The sequence below is a fragment of the Pseudorca crassidens genome, chromosome 12, assembly GCF_039906515.1.
Source record: "Pseudorca crassidens isolate mPseCra1 chromosome 12, mPseCra1.hap1, whole genome shotgun sequence".
Classification (NCBI taxonomy): Eukaryota; Metazoa; Chordata; class Mammalia; order Artiodactyla; family Delphinidae; genus Pseudorca; species Pseudorca crassidens.
This window is the reverse complement of record NC_090307.1, coordinates 71,402,649-71,426,725: the sequence shown is the minus strand read 5'-3', so window position 1 is coordinate 71,426,725 and position 24,077 is coordinate 71,402,649.

Genomic DNA, 24,077 nt, shown 5'->3' with positions numbered 1-24,077 from the left:
CTCCAAACCCTTGACAACACTCTATTTATCCACGGTAAGTGGATTTAGGAGTCATTCAAAGACTCAGCGGTGTTTGGGGGAGCCCCAGGCTGAGCAGCTCGGGGCCAAGGGGAGAAATGACAAGAGTTTGGTCTCCAGACCTGGCCAGGCCCAGGTTCACATCCCAGCCCTGGCCCTCCCAGCTATGTGACCTCAACTGACCTCTCTGAGTCTCTTTCCCCATCTGTGAAATGCACAGAGCAACCCTACCTCAGAAAGGTTGCAGAACATTCTTGCATTAACTTAATGGGAGAACCATGCCGGTATACAGTAGGAGCTGGATAAATGCTCTCTTTCAGCACTTCGTGCTCGAGTCACGTATTCTATCTTTATTAAAGCAACTTACCATGTTTTACTTGATAGGGAAAGATGTGCTTTACTCACAGATATCCAGTTTTAACTGTACCTATTTCACAGGTGTTTCAGAGGGTACCAAAGGTGGGGGGAAAGCAGACGGGGACTCAGGAGTTCCAGCCTGGGGAGCCCAGTCCTACCATGAATCTGTTCAGCGAACTTGAGCAGGGTGCATCTCCCCCCTGAGCTTTCTGGGTTTGTGAATTGAGGAGGTAAAGATGGTTAACCATGATCACATCTATGGGAGAGGAAAGTCCTTTGACCGCACCCCCGCAACCTTCACTGTGGTTCGTAGGCATTCAGGAATGGCCAGCCACTGGGAATCCTCAGATGAATGACATCGAGGGGTTTGGGGGTGCCTTTTGCAGCCCCCTTGAAGCCAGCATAAATAAGACAGTGTCAGAATTTACTAGAACCGAGGATGGCTGTTACCCTGCACAAGTTCCCCTGGGCTGGTCCCACTGTTCCCTAACTCTTGGCTCCACTGTGGTAAGGACCCACCCCTTCAGTCCTTCAAGGGGGCAGCAAGGACTTCCAAAGCCATTTTTTGAGTTAGATGCCCCCCCCCAGGTCCTTTCTGAGGACATCTATGAGACATGGTTTTGGGGTGGAGCTTGCCAGGCAGAAGCCCCCTGTCATGGAGGCTCAGAAATACAGAGCAAGGGGTAGCTCACTCCTTGAAGGATGGCATGGCCACCCAGGCATGGGAGGGGATGAAGGAGTCTGAAACTAGCCCAGGTGTCTGACCAGATCCAGACGAATGCCATTCCAGAAAGATCAGGTACTCTGGATTGTCTGTCCAGACCTGGAAAAGCAAATAAGGTTTGTCTCACATGCCCTTTTTGGTAATCGATTGATTATGGCTGCCAGGAACATTGAACTGAGCTACTTTTTGAAGGAGGATGTCCAAACTCTCTGGTCTTCCCATGACTGTCCCAGTTTACACCTGTTGTTCAGAAATAATTTTTAATCATGTCCCCTTTTGCTCTCTAAAGTGTCATGGTTTGCATAGTAAATTATGTGATCGCCCTGTTTCGAGGCCACGCCCAGCTCAGTGTAAATAGTTCTGTGATCAGTTAGCCATGTCTGCAAGGAGCATAGACTAGAGAGCAAGGGCATCAATGTCATGTACTCAGAGCCCACTCTGGGAAACATTCACACAGGTACATGTCTTCAGAGGTAGACACAAACCTGATTTCATATTTCTAGAAGAGAGCCCTGGAGATGATGGATGGATGGATGGATGAGTGGATAGGTAGGTGGGTGGATGTGTAGGTGGGTAGTTAGAGAGATGAATAGATGGATGTACCAATGAGATGAGTAGATGGACGGATAGTGGATAGAAAGATAGGTGAGTGGATGAATGGGTGGATGGATAGTCAGGAGGGTGGATAGATGCATAGTTGGATGGCTAAATGATGGGTGCATGAAAAAAATAAATAGGTGAATGAGTGAATGCTTAGAATGGACATCAAAGGAACAGCTAAGTGAATGAATAAAAACTCCAGGGATTTTCTAGTGAGAGAGAAGCCTTTCATCTGCTCTCCAAACCAACCTAAACGATGTCTCTGGAGCCCTAGCACCTCTCTGGGACATCCCACGGATGGCCGAAGTATGAATAAGCCTGGTTTCCACCTGTATTTTACATGTTCCCATCCCCCATCCCACTGCCCAACAGGACAGGAAGCCCTTGCCATATTCCTTGTGCCTGAGGACCTGACATAGCCACTTAAAATCCAGTGGCCTGGGATAGAGAACCATCTAGAAAGGATTCTCCCAAGCACCTCTGAGGCAAAATGGGGTGTTCTACAGAACCTGAATCTGGGAGCCCCCTTGGGAAACAGGCTTCCAACACAAGCAGGCTGACCCTGGGTTCTGGGATGCAAACCACCAGCCCAAAAAATTCTCACCAGAGTCTGATCAATGATGTCCTGGTATAGCTGCTCATGCAACCACTGACTTACTCATTCAATCAACCGTTTGTCCATCTGTCCATCTATTCATTTGTCTGATACTTATTTGGTGCTTGCTACGTGCCGGGTACTGTGCTTGGTGCTGGGTACCATAGAAATCCTGTTTGGAGCGCCAAGGTGCCAAGTCGTCAGGGTTTCATAGCCCAACTTGCCAATTATACAAAGTGGTAAAGGGAGGCACAGAGAGAGGAAGAGAGCGGGGTCTCTGGTTCTCCCATCCCCCCACCTCCCGCGTCCCTCTGCCCTCCAGCCTAGCAGTGGGTGCAGCCCAGCTCGCTCGCTGATCAGGCCACGAACTTGGCCACTTGCCTCTAGCATTTAGCACATTCAGGGCTTTCAACCCAGTTCACACCGAGGTGTGAATGACTGAATACTCCCACCGTGTAGTCTATTGAAAGTGAAAGCTGCTGAACCCCAGGGTCTCTCTGAGACCTCTGGGATTGCAGACGGAGAAACCTAATTAAGGAAGAACTTGAGACAAGATCTCAGTGGGGGAGGCATGATGGAGGGGGTCTGGGGGTTCTGGAAAGCTCATTTGCATAATAGCCTGGCTTGGGAGGGAGAGAAAGAGCACCATGGAGTCAGGAGTCTACTGTCCTGTGTTGGGCGCAGACGTCTCAGCTCATGCTCCTGTGCACAGCACTCAACAGTTGGCATGGCATGGCTGGGCAGACACATCCCATCCTGCAGTTGAGGGGACTGTCCCAAAGGCAAAGCCAGCGGTGCCCTCTTTCTCTTGCCACTGATAAGGCACATGCGAGACCCCTTCCTCCCAGAAATGCACTCTGAGGTCCAGAGTCAGGAAGAGAGGAAGAGGAAGAAAAGAAGGAAGGAGGGAGGGAGGGAAGGAGGGAGGAAGGAAGGAAATAAGGAAGGAAGGGGGAAGGAAGAGCTCTGAGCGCCCACTGTGCGTAGGGTTCTGTGCTAGCCGCCACCACGGACACGACCTTCTTTACTCCTCATGACAGCTCTCAGGAGTTTTGACCACGAGGCTGTGAGGACACCAGAGTCTCTTGGTCCAGGTATCACGGTGAGTCAGTGGTGATCAGTCCAGGCCAGCGCACCCTCATCTCCCACCCGGACAACCTCAGCAGCATCGTCTCTGCTCTCCCTGCATCATCTCCCCACAGCCACCCACCATGGGCATCCACTCTCCACGCAAGCCATGATGATGTCTCTGATGTCCTCATCCCCAGCCTTCCAGTGAGACCCACAGTGCCCACAGGGTCTGAGTCCTGCCCCCTCCTGTCCTGGGTACTGCTTCTCTTCCCCTCATTCTCCTGCATCAGTCACGTGGCTTCAGTCCTCCAAGGCACCATGCTCCATCCTGCTTCTGGGTGTTTGCACGTGCTGTTCTGCCTTCCTGGAATGCTCTTTCCTCCTCATCCCCCCACCCCCACCCTGGTGACTATGTAACTGCTTCTCAGTTGTCAGATTTCTCATATGTCACTTCTTCCAGGAAGCCCACCGTCATCCAAGTGTGGGAGCTGTCCATGGTGCGCAATGCCACACCCTCTTGACCCACTGATTTCAGCACATCAGGGTGGACACTACCCTGCTTCCCTGCCTCAGGGTTTTCTCGAAGCTGAGACACAGTCTACGCTGTTTCTCAGAAGGTCCCCACTGGTGTTGCGCCCCTGTTGCCCACAGTGGTACCCAGATGAGTAATATACCCTTCACTGGAATTTTTTCCTCCTCTGTCTCACCCTGTGTTCCCTCACTCCTGCTTCCTGCAATCACCTCCAAATACATCTCCTTGTCCCTAAATCTGTGTCTTCAGTCCTGCTTTCATGGGGACCAAGTTAAGACATTTGATGAGCAGCTTTTTCTCCCTGGCCATACTTGCTGGTTCCTTGAAGGCAGAGCCTGGACACTTTGGGGTCATTATAGCATCCCATGCCTAGCACCTGGCCAAAAAATGACCTTGGAGGGAAGAAAGGGAGAGAGAGGGAGAGGGAAGGGGGAAGAAAGGGAGGGACAGAGGGAGAGAGGAAGAGAGGCAGAGAAGGATACAGTTCTTGAACCTGGGTGTGTCTTGCCTCATATCCCAGACAAGCTGCGTAATCCCCAGATACAGCCAGTGTAGACAAAAGAAGGCCCTGGGTGGGCGCCCTCCCTCGTTCTTGCCTAGTCATCATTCAGGACAAGTCTAGTTCCCACTTCCCTCGCTCACTACCCTCCCGCACACACGTGCAACGAATTGTATCTTTGGGTGACGGGAGTCCTACCTGGGTATTAAAAAAAAAGGCCCGTGATAGAAAACTCTACTAGCCATTTTTTTCCCTTTTTGTCCCCATGAGCAGGTGCACAATGTAATGTCCCTGATTTTCAAGATCTGATTAAACTGTCATAGGTGCAACACAGTCGCAATAACTCCTCCGCCTCGGTGAGGCCCAAATTATTTTGGACCTGTGCACACCCCAAGATGCTGTAGAGAAGGCTCTGTCAGCGTTTCTATTACTGGGCCCTGTTTGGGGGATTTGTTTATTTAAATTGGATGCATTGGGTGCGCCAGGGAGCGATGGATGGCCTTCGCAGCGTGGGTGGCCGCTGGGGGAGGAAAATGTCTCCTTCCTGCTACCACCTGTTGACGTCATGTGTCTCGAGTTGAGCGGGACATGGCCCGGTGACTGATGGCAGATTTAGTGGGCAGAGCGGTGACAGGAACCTGGAGGAAGAGGGAGTCACAGGAAGTATGACGGGGAAAACGGGGTGCGGGAAACGGCACATCCATGCTGGGGCTGATTTTGGAGGGAAATCACAGTGAGCGGCTGAAAGGCAGTGGGGTAAGGAACCGACAGACTTTAAAAAGGTACCGTGTATCGATGACTCCCTGCCGTCCATTCGGGGCATGATACATGTAAACTTGAACTGCATCTCACCAGCGCCTTCCCTTCTAAACTGTTGACCATGGATGGCCTTTGAGAACGGTGTGATCAGGCCTTGCCTCTGACACACCGCCATCTCACTCACTCTGCTCCAGCCACATTGTCACTCAAGTCCTTGAATATGTCAAGCTTTTGCACCACAGGGCCTTTGCACAGGCCAGACCGTCTGCCTGAAATGCCCTCCTCCAGCTGGCTCCCTCTCATGCTTCCAGCCTCAGTGTAAATCACTCCTGTGATGACCATCCTTGACCAACCGTCCAAGGCTCCATCCCCGCTGCCCGCCTCGGCATGATCTCTTTAGAGCATCCTGTCTTTTGCCAACAGAACATTTATCACCCTGAGTAATTATGTCCTTGAGTGTTTGTTTACTTGTTTACTCTCTGAAGAGGGCACATGTTGTTTTTTTCTTCCCACCCTCCCTTCTTTGAAGAAATCTCTCCAAAGAGATTTGGAGTCTCTTGTTGTGTGTGCCTCCAGCCTGGCTGCAGTCAATGTGCTCACTGGCCCCAGAAATAGGGGTGTGACGCAAGCCTGGGCAATCACAACATCCCATCCCCCAACAAGAAGGCCTGGTCCAAGGAGTACACAGGGGACCACAAGGGCAATCAGTGACCGCAGAGCAGAGGCTATTTGGTGGTTTTAAAACATGGTGGCAAATTCGTTGACACTGCTTGCTCCCAAAAAAAGGTGGACTCTGGTTCTCCTCCCCTTGGATTTGGATGGCCTTTTGTGACTGTTGCAGTGAACAGAATATAGCGGAAGATGCTGCATGACCTCTAAGGCAAGGTTACAAAAGGTGACATAGCTTCCACCTGGCTCTCTCTCTCTCGGGACACTCATCCTTGGAACCCAGCCACCATGTTGTGAGGAAGCCCAAGCCACATGGAGAGGCCACATGTTTGATGTTCCAGCCCCAGCTGAGCTCCCAGCCAAGAGCCAGCATGAACTGTCAGATGTGTGAGCAAAGGAGACTTCGGATGATTCCACCCCCCCGCCTTTGAGTCACTATAGGTTATGCCAAGTGGAGCAGAGACAAGCTTTCCCACTGAGCTCTGCCCAGATTGCAGATTTGTGAACAAAATAAATGGCGTTGTTTTAACACTCGGTTTTGGGGTGGCTTGTTATGTAGCAATAGAAGAAGGGAACTGGGTGCTAAGCTGAGAGGATATGGTGTGAGGACTCTGGGCAACCAGGATTCAAACCCAGGCAGTGTGTTTTTTCTCAATGACACAGACTCTCTTTGAACAAAGGGTGTGTGGGCAGACCTCAGGGGTGAGGAGATAGGCCAGGCAGTGAGGAGAAGGAAAAGCATTTCTTATGACCTGAGCACTCCTTGCTGCATAGAAAGAGTGTAAAGAGAAATAATGGGGCCCTGGGAGGTGGGTGGGTGGGTAGGGAGGGTCAGAAAACTCCTACTCAACCCTCAAGACCCCAACTAAATTGTCCTTTCCCCTCTGACCTCACATAGGATATAGTAACTCTCGTGTCTTGTGATTACACTATAAAAATAACAAAAGCTAATATTTGTTGAATGCCTACTATGTGTCAGGGGCTGTTCTAAGAGTATTACACAATTTAAATAATTCTCATCCTCACACTGACTCATGAGGTGGGTATTATTGTGATCTCCACTTTGCAGGTGAGGAAATGAGACACAAAAAGATGAAATGACTTGCCCACGGTCACCCAATTAGTAAGTGGCACAGCCAGGATTTGAGCCCTAAGCAATCAGTCCTTGCCACCTTGCCAGGCAGTTGGTACCTGGGTGTGTTCCATGGGCCTCTGACCTCATGGAGAATGAGGCTGGTCTGACTTAACTCTGAGCCTCCCAACTCTCCTGCCACCAAAAGCCCTGAGTCTCCCCTCCCATCCCAGGGGTCCACCCTCACTCCTGGGGACTCTGGTCTCATTTGTCACACTTGCCCCTTCATCAGGCAGAGTTCTGGGGTGGAGGCATCCTGGAACATGGGCAGTTCTGACAGTCTAAGACTCTCCTCAGACCCAGCAGGGCACAGCGGGGACCCAGAGCATCGGAGAGAGTCCACACTGGGGTCTGCAGGATCCATCCCCTCGGTGTAGGGACGCAGAGAGGCCAGCAGCAGAGAAAGTTTCTTCCAGATGAGTGGGGAGGCTGATGCAGAGACAGGAGGGGAGAGGAGACAGAAACACGGAAGGAAAGATACCCAGGGACAGACATAGCATGGGGAGAGAGACAGAGATAGTGAGGAAGACAGAGACACAGGGGAAGAGAGAAGTGTTGAGGGAAAGAGAGAGAGACAGAGGCAAGGACAGAGAGGGAGAGATGCCGGTAGAAACCCGCAGACGGGAGAGAGAGGAGAGAAAGAAATAAGGGAAAAAGGGCAGAAGAGGTGGGAGAGAGGGAACGGCATGGAGAGGGATGGTTGGGGAGGGACACTATCCTGTGGGACAAAGGACAGCAAGAGGGAGGCAGAGACACCAAGGCACAGAGACAAAGGAGGAAGACAAGGACACCCAGGGATGGAAAAACAGGGAGACGGAGACCCGAAACCGAGAGAGACCAGGGAGAAGCCAGTGTGACTCAGAGGCAGGCGAGGATCCACAGGTCGCCGGGCAAGAGGGGAGACGGCAAGAAGAGGCTGTGGGGTAGGGGTTTGCGGACACTCCATCCCTGCTGTCACCCTCACTGCTCCTTTCTGCACAAACACCCACTTGGTTAGTCAAACAAACCTGGGCGGAGTCTCAGCTGCATTTCTTTCCTGTGGCAACTGTTGCCATGTGGAGAGAGAGACACCCCCATGTAAATATCCCACATCCCCCTCCTCCCCTGGATCCTGCACTCGGCACCCTCAGTTGGAGGGGGGATGGAGGCCGGGAGAGGGTGCAGAACACCCGCCTCCCCCAGGTCTGGAAAAATAAGTGTGCCTCTGCCTCTTTCTTTTTTTTTCTTCCCTTCCCCCCCCCCCCATCATGGCCAACCCCATCACACGTCCCAGGCAATTTTTAATTTTTTTTAAAGAAAACAAGTCTTTCAAGACAGAGGTGACCCCGGCAGCGATAAGTGGGAAGGTTCACCTGGGAGAGTGTTATCAGCTCTCCATGGCTTCCCGGGCCTCAGATTTCTCATTTCGATGAGGAGCCCGGGGAAATTGGATGCAACCCAAGAGTTCCTCCCCTGATGAGCTTCTTGGAGCCAGGCCTGCAAGGGCAGCCCTGAGCCTCTCTCAGAGGCTGGGGGATGCGGGGAAGCGGGGTGGGCTGGAGGGGCCCTGGGGCTTGTGCGGAAGGGCTTTCTGGAGTGACTTTCTCTTCCGGCTCCTTCTCTCTCTATACCATTCTGCCTGGCCTGGCCTCCCTCTTCCCTGCTGTTTCAGCCAAGGGGACCTTCCTGGGTCAGTCACGAGGAGATGCCCACGAGGCCAGCTCGGGAGCCAGAACGATCTCCATGGTGGATGCAGAGGGGACGCCCCCAGCGCACCTCCTCTCTCCTTCTTTCAACAACTCATCTGGGTGTCGGCAAACCTGGGCTGTGAAGTGTCCGAGAGTAAATACTTTCAGCTTTGCCACCCACAGGGTCTCCATCACCACTCTCAACCCCGTCCTTGTAGCGGCCATAGACAATACATAAATGAATATGTGACTGTGTCCCTAAAAATCTTTTTTTACAAAAGCAGGCAGCGGGCGGGATTTGGCCGCTGGACCACAGTCTGCCAACCCCTGATCTAAGCTAAAGCCTCGCTACTCAAAGTGCCGTCCCCGGACCTGCAACTTGGGCGTCCCCTTGTTAGAAATGCAGAAGCTCAGGCGCCATCCCAGAGCTGCTGCATCAAAGGGAGCATTTAATAAACACCCCGGCAAAGTCTGGGGAGCACTGGTCTGCATGCACAGAGGGATAACTTGCTCTCTTGCATTTGCCAATTGTGCATTTGCGTCACAATTGCCTTGTGACAGGTGAGGAAACTGAGGTTCAAAGAGAGGTCAGTTGCCCAAGGACAGGGGCTAAGGGCAGCAGAGTCAGAATTTGCACCCAAGTTCAGAGCCCACACTCTTGACCTCCAGGGACAGAAGGGACCCAGGTGTGGCTTCTCCCATCTGCCTGAGGGACAGCGCAGCCACCCCGCTGCTTGTCTGCTCTCCATCTGTCAGCAGCTTCTCTGCTTGGAGAGGCCAGTGAGCCTGTGGTCCACTGGTCTGGTTTCCTGGAAGGCAGGGCCACCTGGGGCAGGGTGGGGGAGGCCCGGGGCATCTGGCCCAGCACTCTCTGGCCAGGCGCCGTGACCTCCACACCTGTCCTGCCCTCTCTCCAGCCCCCGCACGTCCCCACTCCCCAGTTCTCCATGCCCTTGTTATTGGGGGGGGCCTCTCAAGGCAGCCTGGAGCCCACCTACTGGAGGATTACCTTTGGAGGGCCCCAGGCCTGGTGAGAAGGGACATGCCCATCCAGGTGGCAGTTTGCAGCATGGCAGGCATCCTCGTGTTGTGAAGCAGAATGTGAGAGAGCCCGGGGTCGGAGGGGAGAGCCTCCCCAAGGTCACCCAGCTGGCCACGGACAGGGCTAGGCCTGGGATTCTTGGAGGCCAACCTCTGACCACTTTCCAACAAAGCTCTCCCTGAGCTGTTGCGAATATGCTCATTGCCTTTCTGTCTTGGCTCTGAGAGGCAGAGATGGAAAGAGAGAGACACACACACACATACATAGAGACAGATACCTGTGTCTCTTCCCGTCTCTGTCCCTGTCTCTCTCTTTCTCCTTTCCCCCTCCCTTCCTGAAAAACAATTCAGAACTTCAATTTACCAAAGCCCCCCCTTCCCAACCGAGATGCTCCCGATAAGCCCAGGCACCCCTGCCTCCTGGCTCCCCAGATAGGAACCTCCCCCCCAACAGCAAGTCTGCAGATCCCCTCCGGGGGGAGCCGGAGTTAAAGAGGGAGTTGGGCACAGGGCCAGGGCTCTGCTGGAAGGAGCTGGAGTTTGGTGTCTCTGGGCTTTGCGGAGCCTGTCCACGCCCGCCCTGAACACCTGGTGTCACACTGCCCTTCCTGCAGCCATCAGGGCCTGCAGAGGCAGATGTGTCGAGAGGACTCCAGCCTGGGGAGAGGGGCGGGTGGTTCCTGCAGACAGACATCACTGAACCTTGGCCATGGCCCGGCAGATGTGCCCTGACTGTGTCCCATCTCGCTGGTGGGGAACTGGGGTTTAGGGCCTACTGTGCTCGAACCAAAGCCTCCCTGACAGAAAGAGGCAAAGACAGGATTCAAACCGGGCGGCTCCAGAGTTCCAGTCCTTCATTGTGCCCTCGTGGCCCCATCCGAGCCCCATCTCATGGAGGTGCTGGGTCCTCAACTCCATAGTGACCTCAGGTTCCAGCAAAGGCCTAGGTGATCCACAAGTGGTAGAAGGGAAGGAGTTTTCACACGCGAATCCACAGGTACACACACAGACGCATGCACGTGGACACAACGAAGCATGGGCATGCACAGACACACGCACATACATAGGCACGAGCGTGCACACACGTGCATGCACACACACGCTCGCAATGCACGCGTGGGCACAGGCCCCATGTTCCAAGCAGGGACACCGTCTCTCCGACCCCGTATGGGGGAGGGGACAGTCTCCAGACACTCCTTTCTGTGGCCTCACACTGGAGACCCAGCCAAGGGTGGAGAGAGCAGAGAGCTCAGAGCTGAGGTCAGTCCCCAAGATCTCAATCCCCGATCCAACCTCAACCCCTCAGGCCCCCACGTGGGGTCTCTGGGAGGATTCTGGAGTCATCCAGCTCAGTCTCCTCCTTGCAGAAACTTCTCCCGAGTCCAGCCTGTGAGCTTGAATGCCCCCGGGGGTAGGGAGCTTATGACATTCTTGGGCACCCGCCCCAGTGCCAGGCAGCTCATGACATGGGAAGGATCCTTGTTTGCTGGCCACGTGACTTAAAGAGAGCCCCTTTATCGCTCTGTGTCTCAGTTTACAAACATGAATGGGGTCTCAGTGCCCCCCACCAACCTGGTCTCTGCCACCACGAGGCTTAAACGCCATCCGGCACGTATAGCTCTTCCCCAAGGAGGCGGGGGAAGTAAGAGAGAGTAATTATTCTTCATTGCAGCCAGCAGGTCCTTCCCCGTCTGGAGCATGGTGTCCCCGCTGCGAAGAGGGGAGATGCAGAGGACACATGGAGCTCCGGGGCCGTCTCTGCTTGGAGGGAGAGTGCTGTGTGCTGGGAGCCACCCTGTTTCCACCCATGAGGGTCTCCAGCTCTCATAAGGCCCAGCCAGACTCCCACAGGTGAATGGTCATTGGCCAGGGGCCCCCAGGGCCTTGACTTCTCAGGGAGAGTTGGGATGGCTGTTCATTGGGGCCTCACCTCGATGGGCTGGCTGCCAGCACACATGAGCAAGGGCACCCAGGAATGTGGCAGAAAAGAGACTGGGGCAGGAACACAAGCATTGTCGTTGGCTCCTGTGTTATGGCCGGCAAGACTCCATTCTGCTCTGGGCCTCAGTTTCCCCAATTCTCATCCAATGGAGAGGAGCACGCCTACTCCAGCAGGCTGCTGTGAGGGTTCAATCCACAAGTAGGTGCCTATCCTCAAAACAATAGGTATTCAACTGTGTGATTATTAGTCGCAACCAAACTATTCTACAGACAGGAAAGCGGAGGCCCAGAGAGGGCAGGTCATTGGCACAAGGTCACACAGCATGCAAGACCTAGCCCATGGCATCCATCTCAACCCCCATTCGAGGAAAGGAAAGAACCTGCTCCATGGGCATGGAGACCGTCAGCACGGGAACACCCTGTGGCGTGAACCACAGACGCCAAGCCCACCGGGCATTGAATTAACTCGTCCTTTTGCAAATGATCCCCGACAGAAAACTCCTCCAGAGACAAGGGAAAATATTTCCCTCAAACCTATTTACTTTTCAAATTTCAGTTGCCATAACAACTCGGCACAACTATTTATGTGAAATCGTCGCCTTCCAAGTCTTGTCGAGCACCACGCTCTGCAAAGAGTTCAACTCGGCCCTTTCAATAACACATTTTTTCAATCAATTTGGGTCTGGGATTTTTTTCTCTATAAACACATAAAGTATGTTGTGCAAAACTTTTAAAAGCTAACAGGGAAATGCTGCGTTTTATAGACCCATTCTTCTCCGATGGCCCCCAATAGATCCTTTCTGAAGCATGATACTGACAGAAAGGACAGGCCAGCTTGGGTTTTTCTTTTAAAAAACGTCTTTGAATTGTTTCCACTCTTGGTCATCCGCAGAGCACCTGGAGTCGGCGGGGATTCTGGTGAAGAGCCCTGAGCACCGGCTACAGCCCAGGCCCTGCCCCTAACAGACTGTATGTCCTTGGAAAAGTCAGCGCAGGTCTCTGGCCTGGCAAGGGGCACATTTGGTCAAGCTGGGCCCCCGCCCAAAACCGGGGGTGGAGGATCTCCCGGGGTGGCACCCTGTGTCTGAGGCATCCTGCAAACGTCCTGAGATGATGACAGCCACAGGTTTGCATTTTCCGAAGCAATCCCAGCTTCAGATTTTCTGTTCCAGGCTCCTTGTGAGCCTTTGTACAAGCTGTTCCTTTTGCCTGGAATTTCCCCTTTGTCAACCTGTCAAGTTGACATGAAGGGGCCCGCGCTTGGTGTAATGCTCTGCTGTGGCTGTCTTGAAATTCTTAAGTATTTTTGAACAAGAGGCCCGGCATTTTCATTTTGCAACTGGCCCCTTGGATTCCATAGCAATTCCAGTCGGTCTTTATTCTAGTACATTGTGTGTATCAAATCATTTAATGCTGGACAACTCTTTAAAGCAGGCATTGCTGTGATATCTGTTTTACAGATGAGGAAACTGAGTCCCAAGAGGTCAGAGGTCTAAGATCATCATCATCCCCCCAGGTTCCAATGTGAGCTGTTATGCATTAGGCGCTATTCCAAGCACTTTTCCTGTGTTACCTCATCTAATCCTCGTGACAGCTCTGTGAGATGGAAACCATTATGATCCCCATTTTCCAGAGGCACAGAGAGGTTAGGTAATGTGCTCAACATCACACAGCAAGCAAGTGGAAAAGCCATGCTTTCCTATGAGGCCCATTGGATCTCTCCCTTACACGACAGCAGCAACTTCCTCAATGGGTCCTGGGCCCTGGGCTTACCCCTTCCAGCCCATCCTCAGGATAGTAACCAGAGCCATCCATCTCCCGTAACCTGACCTTCCATCATGCCACTTTTTGGTTGCAAATCTTCCCATGGTCCCAGGGATCTCAAGAAACATCTAACCTCCTTAGCCTGACCATTGAGATCCTCAGTGATATGACCTCTGCTGACCTCTACAGCTTCAGTGTCCCCTGCAGCTCTCGTGCTCCCGCCATCCAGATTGCCTGCAGTTAGATCTCTGCACACATCAGGCTGCTTCCTGAATTATCAGGTTAGGGACCCCTGGTTTCCTACACAGAACCTGACACACAGGCACTCTAGAAAATTTTGCTGGACTGAAGCGACCTGTCTAGGTAGAGCCCATCAGGATAGAGCCCAGACCATATAGGGCCTCATACTTGACACTCCCAGAGCCAGGGATGGCTTCACCCGCAGAGCTCTTCACCCGCAGAGCCAGGAAGCTCACTCCTCGAGGCCCCTCCAGTCCAGCTCCTTCTCTCTGTCCCCTGCCAGCCCTCCGGCAAGGGCCGCCATTATTGCTTACACAGATGCCTGCCCCCCCTTGCCCCCCATTTCTCTGCCTCCAGGCATGCCCCTTCCAGTCAGTTCTCCAAACTCCAGCTGGAGAAACATTTTTAAAACACAGATAGAACCATTTCATTCTCTGCTTTACACCCAGCATTCTCAAAATGAAATCTGAAAAGCTAACGGGGCTGAGAGGCTTCCATATCTGCCCCTGCTGACGTCACAGGCCATGTGTCCACACCCCAGCCACCCCAGGCCACACGCAGCCGCTTCAGGCCTCTGGCTTCATAAGCCATTCCTCCTGGCTTGGCTGTCCCAACCCTGGTTTCTCCGTTTTGCCGCAGCTGAACAGTTTTTCTTCTGGAAGCTTTCCCTAACTGTTCCTCTTCCCTTCAAAGCAAAGTCAGGCTCCTCCTGGGCTCCTGCCACCCCCTGTCCTTCCCCATCAAAATATGTGTCACATTATTATAAGCACTGGTCTGCATGTCTGCCCCCTGTCCCCACATTGAAGGTGAGCTTCCTGAGAGCAGAGGCCATATTTTGTTCCTCAATGTACCTTCCACGCTTGGAACGTAGAATGTGCTCAGTAAATAGATGGATAGATGATGGATGGGTAGATGGGTGGATGCATGGATGGATAGAATGGTGGACAGATGGATGAGTGGATGGATGGATGGATGGATGGTATGATGAATGGAATAACGGGTGAGTGAATAGATGCATGGATGGAAGGAAGAATGGAATGGTGGATGGGTGGATGGGTGGCTGGATGGGTGGGAGGGTGAATAGATGGGTGGACAAATGTGCAGACAGATGAAAGAAAACCCCTGAAACCATCTTTTAATAGTTAATATTTGGATGGTAATGTACTCAAAGTTCTGAGCACGTAGTAGGCCGGCAATAAATGTTTATTGAATTGATGGTTGAATGAATGTCCGAGGGCGGCCGGTCATCATCCCACCGTAAGCACCTGTTTTTCATCTTGTTTATTCCATTCTCTCCTACCTCCATCCTCAATCTCCCAGCCTCCCGTTGTTTCCAGCAGTTGTCACGTGACTCCCAGTGGCCAAGCTCCCCAGATCCATGCCTGCACATTAATTATTGAGTGATATAATCCAAATTTATCTAATGAATTAATAATAGGCCATAGGGGTATTTTAATAATGAAATATTTGGAGTTATGTTTTGATAATTGCAGGAGGCTTTCATAATTACCGCACGACCATGGAAATAAGATCAAAATCAATTAGGTGGTATGAAATGACACCCCAGGAGCACCCCCTCAAAGCTTTAATGGATAGACCTACCAGGATGAGGAAGATCAGTTGCTCTCTGAGCCAGCTAAGGCCTGGGGTCAAGGCCTTTGCAGGATGCTTGAGCTGGGGAGGGATTCCAGGAAGGACAAGGGAAGAAACATCACTGAAATACATCAGATGTTTGAGTCACAAAGTGCTTTAAAGGCCAACAGAACAAGCATCTGCTTTTACAAATGAAAAGACCAACGTTCAGAGAGGAACCCTGACTCACCAAGGCAGCCTCAAAATAGAGAGCCTGGACTGCATCTCCGGACTCCCAGTCCAGGGCTCTCTTGGCCCTGGACCACACGTCCTCCCTCTTCTGCCATGACACAGCCCTCAGTGGTTTGTCTGAGCCCTGGCCATGCCTCCAGTCTCAACCCCTGCGACTCCCCAAACCACCTAATGTTCATGAACTTCGACTTCTTCACACCTCTGTGCCTTTGCCTGTGCTGTGCCCTCTGGCCAGGGCGCCTTCCCTTCCCACACCCAACCTCTAGGTGTGCCTGGCAAAGCGCTCCCGGCAGGGGTCACTCCCTTCCTCCTGGCCTCAAGGGCCCCCACTACACGGTGACTGCTCATCCGTTTCCTCTGAAAAGACTGGGAGCTCCTTTAAGCCAAGGGCAAGTTCACTGTGTCTCCCTGGGATGTTAACACAGGGGCCTAACAAAGAGTAAAGGCACAATATAGGTTTATTCAAAGCCAGATGGTGGACAGGGAGGGGGAAGAGAGACGAAAGAAGGGAAATAAACAAGGAAAGTTTGTTCTGGAGTTATTTCCACCATGTGCTTAGCCGAGGCCACCAAAATGACATTTGGGCTTAAAAGTGCTAGTTTAAGGACATCTCACTGGATATTTAAGCAACAATAAAATTAGATACATGAAAGCAAGAGAAATCTTTTCAGGAGGACACAGAATGCTAATGATGGCAGATTGGTATTCTAAACCACGACCCTCCCCCTCAATCCCCCCACCAACCCCGCGCGCACACACACACGCACAGTCAAGAAGCCTGGGCTATTGACCCTGAGGTCCTTCTCTAAGATGTGTCCTCAAGAAGCCACTTGAACTTGCTGCAGACACTGCCCAAAGCGGGTCTCCGGGCAGAGCTGACAAGCAGCAGCTGGGGCTGGAACGGGTGTGACTGTGATCTGTTTCTTCAGATGCCGTGCTGATCCCACCGCCGGTAACCATGGAGCCCAGGTTGAACTGCAGGTGCCAGCCAGGTTTGGCCATCTTTATCATTTATGAGCCAACAGTCAGGTCTGGGGGAGGAGGAGTTTGGCAACATTAAAGCACCACCACCTCCCGCCCCCTTCCCCGCCCCATTTCCAAGCAGGATCTATTGACTCAAGCTCTGAGCTTTATTCCGAGAGGCACCATAGCACTGCCATCAAAAACACAGACTCTGGAGCCAGACTTTTAGGGTTCAAACTTCAGCACGGCCACTTACGAGCTGTGTGACCTTGGGTGAGTCTCTTAGCCTCTCTGTTACTTAGGGTCACTATGGGGAGTAATGAGCTGATTTACCTAAATGCTAGATTAGGGGGTGTCTCTGTTCTCACCTTCTCTGTTAAAAGCACCTTGATTTGCAATACCCTCCCTGACTCTCAATGTGGATTGGATGGTACTGGCCCCGCCCACCAGTGCAAGGACTTGGGCACATCCCCCATAACTAGCCAATCAGCAGAGTCCATTCCTCTGGCTACAAGGATTGGTCTGGATTAAGCCCTCGACTCAAGCCCACCAATCAGAACTAAGGAGGCGCTTCATCAAGGAATATTAGCTAGTACTGCTGTTATGTAATTGTGACAAAAGTTGACTCTCCAAGTTGAGCCTCTCTAGAGGATGGGAAAGGCGAGGGAACTAAGAGGGTTGGGATCCTCAGGCGGAGGACACCAGTGCCCTTCACGCCTGTTCTCCCCAGCAGGGCCAGGTTAGGAGGGCCCTTGCTAGCTCCTGTTCTAAGATGGAGTAAAACAAGTGATTCTGAGCATGGGCCTTGAGCCTGGCAGGCCTGGCCTGATCCCAACCCTCCCTTCCTAGATGTGGGACCCTCATCTCCCACCCCTCAGTTTCTTCACCTGGAAAATGGAGGTGACCAAGAACCCTGACCCTGGGAAGGTTCTGAGATCTCAGGGAAGTCAGGCGTTGTCCAGGGCCTGGCACAAAGAAGGGTCTCGGGCAGCGAGGCTGGTCATTACCAACATGCCCATCCTGCCTTCTCTTGCAACCGGCTGTTACACATCTGTCTGCTGCCAGACTGGGCTCCTAAGGGCAGGGCTGGCCTGGATGGTCACTGCACCCTCAGCATCCCGTGTGAGGCCAGGGATGGAGGGGGAGGGGGTGAGTGAAGGAACAGAGGGAGGGAAGGAGGAGGGGAGGGAGAAAGGAAAAGCGCATGTGTCTTTATGACACTGAAAGCCCAGCTGCTCCAGAATCAAAGAGTATCTAGAATGGGAGAAAGAAGACCAGTCTAAAGCCCTTTACTCTGCAGAGACAGAGCCCAGAGAGAGGCGGTGACCTCCCCAGGGTCACACAGCAGAGCCTGGCTGAATAGGCTCCAGCCAAGAGCGGCCCCCCAACTCCTGCAACCAGCCTCCAGCTCCCCGACATCCCGCCTCCTGTTTCCCCCAGCCCTCTCCCCCCTCACCTCTCCCCCCCAGGCCAATCCCAACACGCAATGCCTCTTCCTGTCTGGAGAAGACACCGCCCCCAAGCCAGGTGCTCCACTCAGGTGCCTCCTTCCCCCAATGGACTGGGCCCCAGAAAACATCCTGGAGCCTCCAGGCTTGAAGGAGCAAGGTGACTCAGAGCCAGGTAGGGGGAAGCTCGGGGAGAAAGAGGCTGGAGGCTCTGGGGGAGAGAGTTCTTTGTAAGTGAGTCAGGCAAACAAGCTTCTCTCCAAATAATATCAAGAATCTCTTGGCCTGAACTCAAGTATGCAGGACACAAATGTTAGTTTCCTGTAATCGAACTTGCAGGACCGAAGCCACACTAGCTGGTTCTGATCTCACCTGCCGTGTTACTCACACCATGGGGTGACCATGGCACACAGCCTCCGGCTTCACTCCTTTTCTGGCTGCCCAACCTGGGAAGCCTCTATCTAGTTTGGGGTGAGGTGGGGCGTAGGTCACGGGTCACCAGTTCTTCCCAACCAATTGCTTGTATCTGAGGTTCTGACTTTTGAAGTTATCATTCTGTGATATACACAGAATGCTTCCCTACCACGACGGCCTGATGCAGGGAAAGAGAGGGGTTACAGGAATGCTAGAGGAAAAGCTTTGGGTCTTGTTTCAAAGGAGCATCCCCCTTTCCTACCTGTCTAGTGTGTGCTGCCCCAGAAACACACCTCCGACAAGCACAGCAGTGCAAAGGATGTAAGAGGGTCGGGAGTGAAGCGAGGAAGGGAAAGGTTCATTATCCAGCAAGATTCTGCTGTGAGCAGCTGTGGCTCCATCCCTCTGGGAACCTCTGGGAGACCTGTGGACTATGCCCAAGGAAGGACGGAGCTGGGGTATTTATCCTCCATCTCCCATAGGGCCTGCCATTGGCCAAAGGGTACTCCCCTGGTACATTAATCCCTGTCACTTCATCAGGGAAGGACTGGCATTTGGAAAACGTGGGGTGGGCCTGCATGGGGATGGTGAGAGCCAAGGGGTAATGGGTGAGCACCACGGTGTCTGCTACACTCACACAACCAAGAAGAATGGCCCCTGGCCTGTGCACAGAGCTTTTAGCATCTGCACAGTACTCACCTGTAATTCCCTAGCATCACCTGCAGACATCGGTACCACCGCCATGTTACAAATGAGGGAGTTGAGGCCCGGACCAGGGAAATGCATCACTGATAAGAGGCCAAAAAGGGGCCACAAATCCAGGTATCTGGCTTCTAACCCCAAGAGAACCAGCTCCAGAGTTGGCCCAGGCCCCGGGTTCAAACCCTGGTCCACCTCTCTTGGCTTCACAATGCTGTGCTGAGCTGTAGTCACTTCCCCTTCACCTCTGTTTCATCATCTGCAAAATGGGGACAAGATCAGCCCCCCTCACAAAGCCAGTGTGAAGGTCCCCCAAGGGAACGTGTGCAGAAGGGCTGTGGACCGGACCCAGCGCACAGTAGGTGCTCGGTAGTCATTCCTCTTGGGGCCCCTTTTTGGCCTCATCTGCTTCCCGCCGAGTCACTCAGGGGCTGTGGGCCAGGCCACAGTTAGTTCAGCGAACACTTACAGAGCCCCTGAGGTTGTGTTGTTCTCCCGCTGCTGTTGCCTGTGAACAAGACAGCCTGGGACTCTGCCCGCGAGGGAGGCAGGCAGGTAAAGAGAGAATTCAGTAACACCTGGAAGGCTGCACGTGCTGCACGGGAGGCTGGGGAAGGCCCAGGGAGGGTCAGGAAGCGTGGAGGGGGCTGGGGAGGAGTGAGCTCACAGCAAAGGCCAGGCCGCCGGGTCTGGAGGTAGGCTGGGGTGGGAGCAGCGTAGAGGTCTGAAAGCTAGAGGTGGCAGGATCAGGTTTTTAAACCCCCTCCACTGCTACAAGGATGCTGGTCGGAGCTGACCAAGGAGGACCACCTCTTAACAGAGATGAGCAAACATGGCAGCCCGGCCTGGGTAGGGGGTGGGCAGGTGGGCAGAGGGGCTGTAGTTCCAGGGCTTGGTGGGTCCTTGGGGAGGCAGGAAGTCAAGAGGCTTCAAAGACAGCCTTCATTTGGGAGCCTGAGCCCAGCTCATTGCAGGCCCTCGGCTGACCCTGCCTGGGCTGTCCCAAGACCCAAAGCACCACCCCTGTGGGCCCCCCACCCCTGCCTGCCCCTCAGGGCTGTGACTGTGGCCCACGGGCCCTTCCACCCTCCTCGACTCCATAGTCACTAACTTGCTTGGGTCCCACGCGTTTCTCCCATCATCAGATATGCAGACAACCCCCTCCAGGATGAGCTCTGAGACCCAGCTCCTGATGAGAGAATCGGAGTCCAGCAGAGCAAACAGACCCAGGCAATGAACCCATGCCTGGTAAAAATGTAGATAAGTGATGGTGGGGAGGACTTGTTTTTGGAGATGCACCCACTCAGCCCCCAGGTTCTCTGGCAGGCACCTAGGTCAATTTATCCATTGTCTGATTGTCAGAGGGATCTCCCCACTGGCTGTGCCTTTTCTCTCTCTCGAAATCCAAAAAAGAGGGGATATAGGTATAGGCATAGCTGATTCACTTCGCTGTACAGTAGAAACTAACACAACATTGTAAAGCAACTATACTCCAATAAAAATTTATTTTAAAATAAAGAAGAAAAAAACCCCAAAAAAACAAGGAACTTTGAATTCCTAACCAGTCTGAAGGCTTCTCAGCAGACCAACAGGAGACCCACTGAGTGTGCAGGGATCCTTAAGTCAGAAAGTGGTTCCAGCGAAGAAAAACACATTGAGAGATTGTTCCAAAAAGCACACGCTCACAGCAGGAGCGTTCAGATTAACCTTAGATGCTGTGCTTGCTTGCGTTGCGTTGTTTTGCTTTGCTTTGGTTTTTTGCAACAAGGGGTGTTCCTTCACTTGCAGAACTTTTCCTGGGATGAGTGGATCTTCCAGGGATGGGATTCCTCCCCTGCCAGACACCACGTGGAGGCAAGGGCATTGCTGGGAGGCCGGATGCCCTGCTGACCCGTGACCTGATCCTGATATGAGTATGATGGAGACACCTGTCATGTGCCTGGAGCAAAGTCCAGGAAGGCGGGCTGGAGGGTCAGAGCCTGGAACGAACCACCAAGATCCTGGAGCGATGGGGAAGGAGGAGAGGAGGAAAAAAGCTGGTGCGGGGAGATAAACTGAGGCCCAAGGAGGTTGGGTGACAGCCAGGAATTCAGGTTACTCGATTCTCACCTTTTCCCTACCATTCCTTCTTTCTTGTTGTATTCGTTCATTCATTTATTTTGTAGTAGTCGATACGCTATCATGGTTCATAATTCAAAAGGTACAGAAGGATATACACTGAAGAGTCTGTCAGTACAGTTATCCCTCAGCATTTGCAGGGCATTGATTGGTTCCAGACTCCCATGGGTACCAAAATCCACAGACGCTCGAGTTCCTCATATAAAATGGCGGCAGTATTTGCCTATAACATACGCGCATCCTAGTCATCTCTAGATTTCTCATGATACCTAACACCATGTCAATGCTATGGAAATAGCTGTAAAGACAATGTAAATGCTGCATGAATAGTTGCCTTCGAACGGCAAATTCAAGTTTTGCTTTTTGGAACTTGCTGGAATTTTTTTCCTGAATATTTTCCATCCTAGGTTGCTTGAACCTGCAAGCAGATGCAGAACCCGCGTACACGTCAGGGGAATTGTATGGGAAGTGAGTACTATCTCAATAAAGCCACTGAAAAAAGGAAAAGTCTCCCTCCTCTTATCCCCTGGACGCTGGTACCACTCTGTTTTCCTGGAGGCAAGCCCATGACCTATTCTTTTCTGCTCCGTCCGTTCCTTCTAAAGACTTTGGGTGGATCTGGGGTAAAAGAAAATTGATGCTGCCAAAATAAAAGCAATGAATCTCTCTCTCTCGCTCTCTCTCTCCCCCCTCTCCCCCCATCCTGACATTTAACACGCACCTACTATGTGCAACCATTCCAACATCCATCATCTGTTTCAAACTTCACCACCATTTACTGAAGCCGCGAAAGTTAGTTCCACTTGCCAGGTGAGGAGGGAAGTTGAGCAGAGATTTCCCTATTCTGGACATTGCATATAAAGAGAATAATAGAATACGTGGTCTTTTGTGTCTGACTTCTTTCACTTAGCATCATGTTTTCAAGGTTCATCCATGTTGTAGCATGTGTCAGTGCTGTGTTCCTTTTCATGACTGAATAATATTCCATTGGTGTGGCTGGACCCCCATTTGGGTTATCTATTTCTCTGCTGATGGGCATAGGGGTTGTTTCTACCTTTTGGCTGTTGTGAATAATGCTGCATTCATTTGCAATTTTTCGTGTGGGCGTATGTTTTCATCTCTCTTGGGTGGATGCCTAGGAATGGGATTGCTGGATCATATGGTAACTCCAGGTGTCATTGTTTGAGGAACTGCTGAACTCTTTTCCTAAGCAGCTGCACCTTTTTTTCATTCCCCAAACTTTCAGAGGTACCATTTCTTGAGGCAGGGGCCCACGCAAATCATCTCACCACAAGCTGAATCCCCGCCACAAGCTGTGGAGGAGGTAGACAGGACTTTCACCCCATCTTCCAGATGAGGAAACTGAGGCTTGGAGAGGTGGATTCGCTCCCAGGTCACCCAGCCTGTGTCCAGGATTCCAGCTAACTGGCTGGCCCTAACCAAGCCACCAAGGAGTAATGTTTTGGAGGCTGACTTGAGAAATGCGGGTGGAGGAGATTCCAACTCCGAGGGGACCCTCCCTCAGGCCTGCCAGGTGATCCTGGAGCCATTTACCCTGGGGCTCAGCCAGCTAAGAGGGAAAGCCCTCGGGGGCTGTAACAGAAGAGGCCAGTCTTGGGGCTCTGCTGGGGCAGGTGGAAAAGCACAAAGGGTTCTTTGTCCTGCCCCATTGTTCAGACTCCCAGCTGGCCTCGCTGCTCCCCTCGGACCACCAAGGGACTCACTGGGTCTGCAGAGCAGCTGGGGTGTCTCGAGTTCTCCAGGGGGCCCCCTGGGATGGGCCCAAAGATTCATTAGGGGCTTGGGTATATTGGGGGATTAGTAAATACTCAGTGTATGGGAAAACATCGCCCCGATTTTTTTCAGTTGTCTTCTGCCCTTGATGTGAAGTTCCCAGACACACTCTAACACAGAAAATGAAATAGCCCCAAGGACGTGGACACTCGGCCTCCCACCCTGAGCCCACAGCCATGTCCATAGCTCTTGTGTATCTTTCCAGAAAGTTGTCCTTGCTTGTAGACAAAATCACATGCGTGTGTGTGCGTGTGTGTGTACATGCTGGGTTATTTTTCATATCCACCTCATGTTTTTCTGCTGCACTTTGCACCGGGAGATCGTTCCATCCCCCCAAGAACAGCGTCTTCCTTCTTCTCAGTGGCTGTGGTACTCCATCTACAGAAGCAGTATCCTTTATTCAGTGAATCTGCATTTAAGTTTTCCCAATCTTTCCGCTACTCCAGCTGACCTGAATGTCTTGCACACGGACCTTTGCACACAAGTGTGAGAACGTCCTGTACACCTGTGAGATGGGCCATTGTTTTGCTCCCCCGTGGGGTGGCCCCATTACATCCTCCCCAGTGTGGCGTGGGAGCGCCTGTGTGCCCAGCATCCTGCCGGCACAGGACAGCATCAGCCCTTTTGTTCTTCTTTACTTTTTCCGTATAAAAGAGCACACCCGTCATCAGAGTCTGGCTCAGTGGATTTTCACAAAGTCAACACCCCTTATAACCAATGCCCAGATCAAGACCTAGAACATTCCCAGCCCCGGAAGCCTGCTTATCATGCCCCTCTCAATATCACCCTGATCCTTGGTCAGTCCTTTCTGCTCATTAAAATCCCCCTTCCCTATCCAACCTGCTTCGTCCACACTGGCCATGCCAGTGTCACCCCAGGCATAATCCAGAAAACTTAAAAACAAAAACGGCCTTTTTTTTTTTTTAAGGAAAAGTAAATTGGTAAGAACAAAGTTCAGCCAAAGCCAGTTCACAGCCCTTTTTTGCCCAGGTAGGAGATGCTGCAGCCTGGACTCGGGCAAAGCAGCAAGGATGGAGAAGAGAAAATGAACTCGAACAAGTCTGGGGGTTACACCAGCAGCCGTGATGGCTGAGGGATGTGCAGGCAGAAGGTGGGGAGGAGAGGAAGATACAGGAACTATATGGGAGAAGCACTTACTAGCCTCCATCACCCCACGAATCATGTGATCCTGTGCATGGTGCAAGTGT